Source organism: Diabrotica undecimpunctata, chromosome 6, assembly GCF_040954645.1.
Source record: "Diabrotica undecimpunctata isolate CICGRU chromosome 6, icDiaUnde3, whole genome shotgun sequence".
Classification (NCBI taxonomy): Eukaryota; Metazoa; Arthropoda; class Insecta; order Coleoptera; family Chrysomelidae; genus Diabrotica; species Diabrotica undecimpunctata.
In genome coordinates, this window is record NC_092808.1 from 107,873,154 (window position 1) to 107,885,954 (window position 12,801).

Genomic DNA, 12,801 nt, shown 5'->3' on the forward strand with positions numbered 1-12,801 from the left:
AGCATATTGTGGGAGCCTCTTCCTGATTTTCTTAGATTTATATCTGTCTTAAATGTCACATCAGTTTTTGGTATTCTATTTTTCAATATTGTTCCTGTTACATAAAGCTTCCGTGAATGTAATGCATTAATCAATATTTTTGACGTAAAATATCTGTCAACAAAAATAGATACTCCTACTGGCAGAGTATCTGTAAGTTTTAAAACAACCCTTCCCTCGATATCCAGCCATTCTGGTGTAAGTACCAAGCTGGATTCAATAAATCTGCCTTTACCTTCATACATGTGAAAATCAAGTGGAATTCCCCCGTAGTCGTCATGACAAAATTCTTTAATCCTACAGGGTTAGGTTTTCCTCGCAAAAACTGTCTCATTAATACTTTTTCATGAAAGGGAAACATTTGCTCATCGATTGACACTTTTTCAGTTCTTTCATTATTCAGACAAGGCCCTTTGAATTTGATCCAATATTGGATAAATCATAAATACCAATATGCAAGCAGCATGCAATAAACGTTTTTAATTCTTCTGCAGAAGTCTCCAAAGATTTTCCTGCTTTTTTTACTTCCTTCATATTTATATACGAGTACAACGCCATGGATTCAAAAAAATTGTTGACGATGTATTTAATGAAGTATTCAATAGGTCTTGGAATATTTTCGGGATTTAAGGGATCTTGCACAGAGGGTTGATATTGGGTAAATTGTGGTGTAAAATGTGTTCTCTTCCATTCTTTTCTGTCTATTTTAGGAATAGAATTTGACGTGTTACTCTCCTTTAAAAGCCGAGTTGTCAAGAGCATGTCATCATCCGAATCTTCGTCTGATATGTCACTGATTTCAGCGTGATCGTCATTTCTTTCTTCCTCACTTTCAATATTTATTTCATTCTTATCCAGATTTCTAGGTTCATCCCATTCATCCCCATCATCATCACTGTCAGGAAAAAGAGAAAGATTAAAATCAGAGTCATCTAAATTCACATTATCTGCGATTTCCTGAAGTTCAGTCGCAGTCGGCGGCCCTAAAAATAAAAAAAAAATATTTTAAAATACACTACCGTTTAGGATCCAAGGTATCATGATACCTTGTATTTAGGGCCAAAGAACTATTGTACCTATCATCAATTTATCACAATTTCAATTTAGCACCTTTTTTTAATACTAAAATGCACTGATCATACACAGAAACATGCTAAATATTATGTACTTACTTTTATTATTGATGATTTTTTTTAGCGTCTGCCATGACGTATTTACTTACTCACAACAAAAGTCTGACTAACTCATTTCAATCGAGAAGTATGCCACGGCGCAATTTTCTACGCATAGTAGATGCTTAAATGCTTAACACGGGCGATACTTACGGGCAGAATAACTGCGTTTGCCGTCGAATGCGAAAAATAATTTGTTGAACCGTAGTATCATATGTTACCTGGAGTCCGAGGAGGTTATTTCCAAAGTTCAGGTGAACTGTCATTAGGCCATCCTGTGAGTATCTGTTGATCTTAGAATTATTGATTACAGGGTTATTTAGCATATTTTCAGCTCTGATTGACTGATATCTTAAATTGCTTGGCAGTAAAAAGCTTTTGAAGCAATTAGCTTCTAGAAGTTTTACGCGGTAAGAAAAGAAGTTATCTTTCTATAGTGCTATGAAGCGAGTCGCGCTTTATTTGGGTGTGGCCTGGTTCTGGATATTTTCAAATACTATCACTTTGTTCATCATATCAAAATTCGGTAATATGTTTGAAAGTACATAATTTGTATTTTGACTCGGACTTCTATCTGGCCAAATAATTATTGCTATTTTTTCATCGGTCAGACAACTTTGATGACAATCAAGGCTACAAGATGTGAAGGCCGAAGAACCTTCACATGTTGTTTTAATCTTCTGACCACCAGTATCAAAGAATATCCTTTATTGGCAAATTGAAAATTGTAAAATTATGTCGGCAGAGTTTGGTTTTGAAATATATATTGCCTGTGTTAAGATATGGAGATAATTTTACTACCTGGACATCCATTGTAATAGTGATGTACTCTTTCTTTTCTGTCTAAACATTATCTTTAAATTTTTCTAATTTCGTTACGTTATGTGTTTCCTTCTTCTTTGGTATTTCATGCAATTTTCATCTGTACTATTTCCGCATCTAAAAGAGATACACGTATAGCATTGGTTTTGTTTGGGACTATAAACTGATAAGTTTTTTGAACCAAACACTGCAGGACAAATCTGGAACTGCTTTCTCATTCGTGAGTAAGGTATAGTTAATAAACGTCACTTATTGATCAAAAGTAACGTTCTAGGTATAATTTTAAAGTGTCTTTTCGGCAGCAGTATGGGGAAGTTTTAAAAGCTGTTCAGAAAATATGTCTAGAACTTCATACTGAACTTTATCTAGTCTTTATACTCTCTCCTTTACGTTGTCTCTATTTGTTTTTTAGGATCCATACAATGGGAACTTGACGTGATCAATCCACGACTTAACATTTTAAACCAATGCATAAAGTATTTATAATATTTTGCGACATACTTGCAAATTATTTAATATATGGCTTTAAAAATTCTTGCACAATTTAACGTTTGGTGCTTTCTTTTAATATATAAAATGCTACAAAACTCCTTTTAATCTAATTCATAATTTTCCAAAATGTTTTGAAAATATGCTTTCTTGTATGCTTAGAAATTTCAGAATAGTGTAGATTCCATGCATTTTGACAAGGTTTTCAAAAACAAGAGGGTCTGAGGGTCTGAGGGTCTTACAACATTCTGTTGTAAGTTTTCACTTTTGTTCCCTTTTATTCCTAAGTTTTGTTGACCGTTAAAATGTAGCATATTATTTCTAGCTTGGGTCTTAGCTTTGTAACTCACTGTTCTATCTAGCATCACTCCGAAGTACTTGGTGAATGTGTCAGACAATGTGACAATGTTACTCCATTCCATTGAACGTAAAGGTTTTTTGAGGCTTCCCTGTTGTTGAAATGGAAAAGAGTAATTTGTATTTTTTGTGTATTTGGGTGCACCTGACTTTCCCAGTAGATTGTTGATAACGATTTAAGCTCGTCTGTAAGATGTTCTTCTATGTCCAGAACACTAATAGATTGATAAGCTGTTGCACGATCATCAGCATAAATAAATGTTTTTGACGTATCACGGATCGGTTGGTCATTAGTGTATATGTTAAAGTGTACTGGAGAGAGTACATCTCCTTGTGTAATTCATTTGTTTGGGCACGACATCCACTTTTTTTCTCCTGGAACTCAACATGGAAACACCCGTTAGTCAGAATTAATCGGAGAATTACTATTTTGTAATTTTTTGTTATTTTGTACATTTTGTGCAAGAGTATTCGATAGTTAACAGTATTATGTGGTAGATCAATAAATATAACACCGATCTTTAATCCCTTTTAATAAATATCCTCGATGTACTAGGTAAGATTAAGTAAATGGCTAGTATATGACCCTCCTACTCTAAAGCTTGCCTTTTTTTCTCTATAAGGTTTTCTTCTATGTTGAAAACAGGAGAGGGATAAGCGGTGGCTTTTTAGTTTCACTGGATACCTTTCCTCGATTAAATACGGATTAACACGAGTTTAATATGAGTTTTAATAGCCATGTTTTTGAAAAACTGCTCATACTTCTAAAGATTTCTGATGCCTACTAGTTGCTTTTTTGTCTGTCTTAAGTTCTAGAATAGCGATGTTCAGTTCGTCCACTGTAAATTATTGGTCAAATTTATGTATGTATCAGATTCCATGTACTGACCCCTCTTTATAAACTGCTTGTTGGTTGGGATGTTTGGGTCCTTTACGGAGTTACCGTTCTGTAAAAGTTGTGTAACTATCTAATTTGGAGTTACATTGATGTAGGTGGATTGCACTGTCATCTTGTTTTCGCCCAGATACTTTATTAATGTCCAGGCTTTACTGCTACTGTGTGTCATATTAGTCTGTATCGATGCCTAGCGTCTATTTTCTGATATTGCCGATACTAAGTCTTCACCTTCTTCGATCGTAGTTGAAGATAGGGGGTTCTCATCAGTTGGCTGTCAGTAGTTTTCGTACAGTTTGCAATTATTCTCAGTCATTCTAGGGATATAGTTGGTTCTACATCCCCTCGGGATGGTCTTTGTTGACGCCAGTTTAATTGCCTTCACAAATGCATGAAATTTATGAAAATTAATAAATGCAAAATAACCTAACATGAATCTGGAAAATACAGGTACTGCAATATTTTGACATACGTATACGTATAATTTAGGCAAATTTTCACAATAAAAGCTTTATTTCACAAACCCAACTTACACCAAACTGATTGGATTCCGAAAGGGAAGAGCCACTTATATTTTACGTAACTTATATATATATATATATATATATATATATATATATATATATATATATATATATATATATATATATATATATATATATATATATATATATATACTATCTAAGTACAATTTTTATTGGATTGCCAAGAAGCCATCCGTTCTGTCCAATATTTTATAACAATACCTTTTGTTTTTTAACAATGCGCATGCGTTGGAACTTAAAGTCAAACACAGGATACCCTGTGTAACACAAAACATAAAATATGTTATAGTATATTGTGTTGGGAATTTATTTTGCGAATAATATTGAACAAGCAATTGAACAATATCGTCAGCCTTCCTGCGGTCATCCCACTTTCGGAGTACGGTACGTGCGACAGTCAACTGTACACTAGGAGAGGATGGTTTTAGTTGGTAGGAAGGATAACAGATACCTGAATCTCTGGCACTGCTATGTTTAGTACATGGAGGTAGCATAAAAAAAATTTCGGTGCCCAACCAAATCCCCCTCCCAAGAAAATTGTAGGTGCGCCATTGCCAAAAGAAGAGGAAATATTTCTATTTAAATATTTTTCACTTGAAAAAACTTGATTAACACTGAACGGGTCATCATCATATTGTCAATCAATTTTATGAACATTTTGGAAGACGTTAGTTTTATTTAAATATGCTATAATTTCAAAATATATTTAACATATTTTATTTAAAAAAATGTCACTATTAATTATCTATTAATTAAAAATTTGTCTTATTTATATTATACGAATCTCTTGGAAACAAAATGTTTTAATGATTAGGTAATAATTTGTTGAATATAATTTATGTAAATTGTGTGATTTACTAAAAAATTTAAGTAATATTCCCATGGCTGGATCATAGGCAAATATTTTTATGCAATATTTATTAGGCACTTGATGAATTTTAATATGCGTCATTGGCGTTCTCAAAAAAGGTTCCATTTTTACATATTGAAAAATGCTATATACCCACGCTGAAAACTAATTTAACTACATATTATTTATTAAACTAAATAAAAATTGTCGTAATACGATTAAGTTATCTTTAATATGTCTTCCACACAGCATCATTTGCATCATTCTTCCACATCTTGTTGACAGTTATCCCAGTAATACGTATGATCTCACGAATTTTGGCCCAAGTCATATTGAACTTTGATAAAATAAAGGCAGATATCGAGCACAGTTTTATTAATTAAATCTTGCCCAAGTACTTCCGCTCACTAGAGCATCTTCAGGGGCATTTCGTCAATTTTGGGCTATCGAACAATCCCAGAATGTAATAAAAATAAAAATTAAACATAAAGTTGAACATAACACTACGCTAAACAAGGACAAACAGTTTAAAATCATTTAAAAAAGTCGAAGCTACATTCTGGTCGGCAACAGGAAAGAGAATGGAATTCTCTATCCTGTTGCAATTTTAAACTGTTTGTCCTTGTTTAGTGTAGTGCTAACGAGTCAATAGCAATAATCACAAAGATATTCAACAACATATACAACTCTGAAGAAATACCAACAGAATGGCTGAAATCTGAGTTTATTCCAAAAAAAACAGGAGCCAAAAAAGAAAGATTACCGTACTATAAGCCTCATGAGTCATCTCCTAAAATTGTTTCTAAAGATAATTCATAAGAGAATCTGCAAGCTGTGTGAAAGTCAAATTTCCCCCAACCAGTTCGGGTTCACAAATGCTGTTGGTACTAGAGAGGCTTTGTTCTCAGTACAAGTCTTATTCCAGAGATGCAGAGACGTTAACTGCGACGTATACGTATGTCTGATTGAATACGAGAAAGCGTTTGATCGAGTACAGCACGCCAAGATGATGCAAATATCAAAAGAAGCAAGAATTAACAACCAAGATCTGAAAATAATTAGAAATATTTACTGGAATCAGACAGCAAATCTCAGAGTTGAAGGTCAACACACTGACTATGTGAAAATCATGCGTGGAGTGGGGCAAGGCAGTATTTTGTCTCCTCTAATTTTCAATCTATGGATAAAAAGAGAAACGAGTGGATAAGAGAGAAAACAAAAGTGGGGGATGTTAGATAAGAAGTTGCAAAATTGGAATGGAGATTTGCCGGACACAATATAAGACGAAAAGAAGACCGATGGAACAAAATTCTTGTTGGAGACCGTGAGAATATAAACGAAGCAGAGGAAGGCCCCGAATGAGATGTGCAGATGATATCAAGAAGCGTGTGGGCTCTAGGTGGATGACTGTAGCGACAAACAGAGAAGAATGGAAAAGGATTAGGGAGGCATATGTCCAAATATGGACCGAAGAAGGCTAATTAGATAGATAGATAGAATCTTCAATTTGTATTCTGAAAGAATATTTATCGAAGCTTTGCACGAAACTGAAAAATGTATCCTACTAAATGGTTACCGGCTAAACAACATCAGATATGCAGATGATACCATAGTATTTGCGGACAACTAAGAAGACATACAAGTTATTATGAACAAAATCACGTATTACAGTCAACAATATGGACTCAATATAAAGTTAAGAAGACAAAGATTATGATAATAAGCAAGGATAAACAGAAGGTCAACTCTACGTCAACCGATCCCCTGCAGAAAGAGTGACGCACTACAACTACCTCAGCACCATAATAAATGAATAATGGACCAACAACCAGGAGATTAGAGCACGCATCGGAAAAGCTAGATCCACCTTCAATCGGACAGGAGCCTTCTTCAAGAGTCACAAACTCTCTCTTGATACATAAGTAAGAATGCTGCGATGATACGCCTTCTCTGTCCTTTTTTATGGCGTTGAATCGCAGACCTTGAACGAAGATATATGCAGAAAACTGGAAGCATTTGAGATGTGGCTATATCGAAGAATACTTAAAATCCCGTGGACTGACCGAGTCACAAATAAGGAGATCCTCAGAAGAATGAAAACGATCCGAGAGGTACTGACCACCATCAAATCTCGAAAGTTACAATTCTTCGGACATATTATGCGAAATGAATCCAGATATGCTCTCCTTCAAACCATCCTGCAAAGAAAAATATTTGGAAAACAAAGTCCAGGAAGAAGAAGAACCCTCTATGGTTTTCAATTGTCTAATCTCACCCCCTCGTTCCTCGTTACAGCCTAATCGGCAATTCCTGTTCTAGCATGGTCTTCTCGAGAAACCGTCAACATTCCTACGACTTCTCTCTGCTCGGTGACTATTAAGAAATCCATCAGCATATTTAATTGTCGCTACTTCGTCTTTTTGTGGATATTGAGCATCTGGTACTGAGTTGCTGTTGTGAGGATTGCCTATCGGTCACTTTTCTGTCCTCTGATCTTGTACTTTGTCTGAAATTACTTTGAAGATAGCCTACCCACAACTGTAACACTCTGGTTGCACTTGACGTTCTTGTTTCAAAGAATCAGCTCTTGAAATGAACTTTGCGTTGATGGCGGGACACATTTTTCACTAGTTCATACTCCGGGGCTACGAAAACAGCGTCCTTTAATAATTGGTAGCGTTCTCTCCCTATTCGTATCGTCTGCTAAAAGTTTACGTCGCGCAGGCCATCGAGAAATATTCTAAACAATTCTATTCAATTCTATTCTAAACAAAGAAAGTTTGAATATCTAGGCCACATATTGAGACACGATAAGTACCGTCTACTGCAATTGATTGTCCAGGGAAAAATAGACAGTAAGCGAGGGCCAGGCAGGAGAAGACACTCGTGGCTCCAAAATCTGAGGAAGTGGTTCGGGCTAACATCGGTCGAACTATTCAGAAGCGCCGCAAATAAGATCAGAATTGCCATGTTAATAGCCAACGTTCGCAACGGACAGGGCACTTGAAGAAGAAGAAGAAGGCCATCGAGAAAGCATTGGATGGTGAATTGGTACAGAAACTCTTTCGGGACTTCGGGCCAAGCGAGTAGTGCCATATTTTCTACTTCTGCTCGGTATTCTTGCACAGACTCATTAGAGCCTTAGATAATCACTTTCAGTTGACTTCGTTGAGCCGATAGAGGGTTTCATAGGTCTTTTATGCGTCGTCTGGGATGTTTTTAAGGAGTTTGACAGTTTTACCTCAAAGTGATAATATGAGAGCTGTTGCCTTCTGTTCATTTTCCCATCAATTATTTTGTGTAGTAGCGTCGAATTGTCTTCTATACACTGGCCAGGATGTCTCGCCATCGAATGTAGGACGCTTAATCATTCCATTGACAGAAGAGCAAATCACTTTTACTTTACCTTTAACTCTCAGTTGCTTGGTCTTTTCAATTTCTAGACGGATATTTTCAAGAGTTCTCGTTACCTCATCATGTATTTCCTCTATTAGGCCTTGTGTTACTTCAACTTCTTTAATCATGTCTTTTTTTATCTCTTCGATTTCTATTTTCACATCTTCTTTTATTTCTTCGATTTCTCTTTTTATATCTTATTAACTTATGTTGTAGATTTATATTTTTGATATAAGACTTACGAGCAACTCTCTGCATTCCTGGCGACGTCTGTCTTCGACTTCTTGTTCTGCCTGACATCTCTCTTCAGGTTTTTTTCATCCTGATGACGTTTCTCTTCAGATTTTTTTTCTTCCTGGCGACGTCTTCTTCAGCTTCTTGTCGACATTTTTCTTTTTCTTCTTACCGTTTTCCGTCAGCCTCTTTTTCTTCTCTTTGACTTTGTTCCATTGCGGCAATCATATCTCGAATGTTATCTTTCTTTGTCTCACTTCTTGTTTTGGTCATACAAATTATCTAAAATACCTTGTTTCACTTAATTTTAATTCTGACACCAGCTGTTACGGTTTTCTATGGGTTCAGAGATTAATTGAAGCACAATGTGATTTAATTAACTTTATTTAACTTAAAAAACTCACTTAAATAAAAACATTAAACATTCTAATTACAATACTTATCGCTTACAATTTGCACTGATATCGCTTACAAAACAATTCGTCAATACTTATTTTCAAAGGCCGCTTCCACGGCTAACATAATGATAACAAAATATTCACTAACGTCCGTACAATTATAAAGTCGCTGTTCAAAATTACGACAAACTTTTGAAGCTTTTCAGCAGTTGCTAGACTACATTTATGCACTATTTGTGATCTTAGTTTTTCCAATAAAACAGGCATGGTATTATAAAACTTGCTTGTTAAATAACTTCATAGGAAGAAGTCCAAAGGAGTTAAATCGGGGGATGTTGCTGTTCCGGTCTTATGACTGTTATATAAAATTTTGTTTAGAAAACATTTGTTTACAAAATTTTGCAGATTTTTAATTGCGGATTTGTCCTATTTCCATGTTTCTGCTCCGTAAAGTAATGCAACTATTAAAGATTTTAATTTTTGTTGTTTCTGATATTTCGTTTGTTTGCCAAATTTTATTTAAAGCATTTAATGCATATAGAGCCTTTATTATTCTATTATTCTCGTCTGTATATCCTTTTTATACCCCCCGTTTCTTTCCATGTCTGATCCCAAAAATATGTAAACTTGTCTACCTCTTCTAGTTCCTTACGGTTTATCATTATTTTATTATTTTTTTAAGAGTTTGGTTTTCTCTGTGTTTATTCTGAGTCCAATCATGTCAGAGTGCTGTGCCAACTTATCAAGTTTTGTTAGCATATGACTTTGGCTTTCAGTTAGTAGGCAGATGTCATCCGCAAATTCGAGATATTCTAAAGAAATCTTCTTCAAAAGACATCACTAGTTCGTACAAATGAGTCACGACTTCCAAAAGCAGCATGAAATTGGAAACCAGCCGGAAGGAGGAATCATGAAAGAAGCAAACCAGCTAAGAAACTAACATCTAGAAGGCATTGAATAAGACAAACTTGAACAAGTTAATTAACAAGTTAGTTAAACAAGTTGTTAAGGATAGAAGAAAATGGAGGAGAAGAAGTCTAAGAAACGAACAGCGACAAAAGCACCAACAGCAATGAAAACACGCATGACTTCAATTATTGACGACATGTATTCTTTTTGGAGAATGAATTGGCCTATTTGGGATATTTTAATTATGGAAAAAAAACAAATAAACAAAAAAATTCCACGTTATAATAAAAACACGAAATAATGTACTCAAAGTTAACTTATTATGACCATCATTATTCATAAATATAAGTTATTTGTTTTTGTAATTTATTAAAGAAACATATATTTTTATTAAAAATGTATAATAATAGACAATAGACAAAAAAATATGTGTTGCATAAATGTAACGCTAGGTCATTACAGTACCGTAACTAAAATAAAATAAAATAAAATAAAATAAATTCTTAAAAAACACAATGAAATTTATAGAACAATACAAACAATGACAATACATTTAACTAGAATGTTATCATATGAAAAGTATAATTGCAGTCAGTACACATGCCGACATCACATTTGCTACACATTGTTTTAGTACTACTGCTATACCCCTCTCCTGCACAGCGACGTCTTTTATTGATAGGTATAAATATTAAAAGGTGATTGTTTCCATTGTACCTTAAATTTTCTGAGCTCCTATTAAGCGAGACACTAAATTTCGAAAAACTGGATCGTCCTCCATGCTGGAGCATTTGTATATTTTTTAAGATGTGACTGAGCAATACATCTTCTGAAATCTAATTGGGAAATCTTGGGGTAGTGGTGCTTGTAGAGTATCCAGCTGTTACTAGTACTTGCATCAATATGCCATCTGAAGATACACCGCTACAACTTCTTTGAATGGATTATAATTCTATGTAGAGATGTTTTGGTCCATTAAATCCGTTCCTCCCATATTATTGTTATATTCGGCAATGATTTGCGGTCTTGGAATTTGCACATATTTTTTTCTTTTTTGCTATATCTACGCACAGTTCCCACAGGCGCAGCACCATGAGCTGTAGATGCAGCAGCCACAACGTTATTGTCTACCCACTTTATGAAAAAAGTACCATTATCGCTGTCGATACATGAAGCAAAACTACCACGGTCCAAATTTTTCAATTCTTTTTTTCTCGGTAGTGGACAAGTTTTAGGAATTCTGTCATCCCTAAAGGTTCCCGTAATATTATATCCTTTTAATTTTAAGTAGTTAAATACGTTTATATTAGTGAAAAGATTATCTACATAGAAATGATAAGGATATTCTTTATGTGGTATCTGCTCCAATATTTTTATCAGCGGAGTGGTAGGTTTTCCAAAAGTTTCCTCAACTATGGTGTGTATATCTTTTTGTCTACCTTGGTAAAATTAAAAATCTAGAAGATATCCATTGTAGGAATTGAGCTCCCACATTTTGAAACCAAATCTAATTGGCTTTTCTTTTATAAATTGCTTATACCCGTGCTTGCCAAAGTATCGAATCATTGACTCATCATAAGAGAGGTGCTCAACGGGAACAAAATTTTTATGAAAATTATTTTTTACCATATTTGCAAGCGGTCGAAGTTTAAAGAGTTTGTCATTAGCATCTACTTTGAAGTTATCTGCGCAGTGTATAAATCGCATTATCTGAGTGAATCTTTCCCGCCTCATGGCATTATAAACTGCTTCATTTCGCATGTCAGGCTGGCGGTCCTAAAAATGTCGTTTGCTAGGTTTGCAGTCGTATCCACTCACGATTAGAATGGCAATGAAACATCGAATTTCTTCCGCCGTAATTTGAGGATCTGGACAGTTTTTAAAAATGGCATACCTTCTTGTTTCTGTTACTAACATCTGGATAATATTATCATCTAACATTTTTTCGAACGGAGCAACATGATCTACGATATCTTTTTTATTACTTTGTACAGGAAAAGGTCGTGCATGTGATGGAACTAAATCACAATTCTCGTTCCAGTTGATTTTACCGTTAAGCTTAATTTTTTTTTGGGATATCGTCCCTCTCTTCCTGCTTTTCAAAATTCTCATTTTCTATAGTTTCTCTGTCTGTATTTTGTTCATATGTTCGTCCATCATCACCATCTCTATATTTTTTAAATCTAATTTTCACTTTGGACAGAAGTTGACGGCCAGTTAGATTGTCTAAAGTGCCTCCCTCATCCTTATTTCCAGAATCCTTATCCGTTAATTCACTGGCATCCGGAGGATCAATGAAGATTTCATCTGCATCATCTATAATATATGCTAATTCTATTGCTTCTTGTAGAGTTAAACCTCATCTAGAAAGAAATAAAGAGCATTAATACTTATTTCAAGGTTAAAAAGGACACGTACTTCAGAGAGCCTAGCGTTACACATACGTAACTCTACAATTCAAAGCTGTTTTTATCAAATATCAAAGTATTATATAAATTTTCACAGACAACAAAAAGCATTATTTAACAGTGTTCTTGTAAAAATATTATGCATTTTACTCTAAAAATAATATTTTTGTAACACTTACTCGAAACGAATGTTATGCTTCATGATAGTTGCTAAATTATATTTGATTCAGACTACAATTACTCACTAACTAAAACAACTATCAGCGTGGCTTTGCACAGAATGCCTT

At 34.6% G+C, this 12,801-nt stretch overlaps 1 protein-coding gene across 2 annotated transcripts in view; it reads left to right on the forward strand.

Annotated features, from left to right (window-relative positions):
• Positions 1-12,801, forward strand: part of js (jiangshi) — a 200,977-nt gene that overhangs the window by 170,418 nt on the left and 17,758 nt on the right. The window lies entirely within an intron of this gene.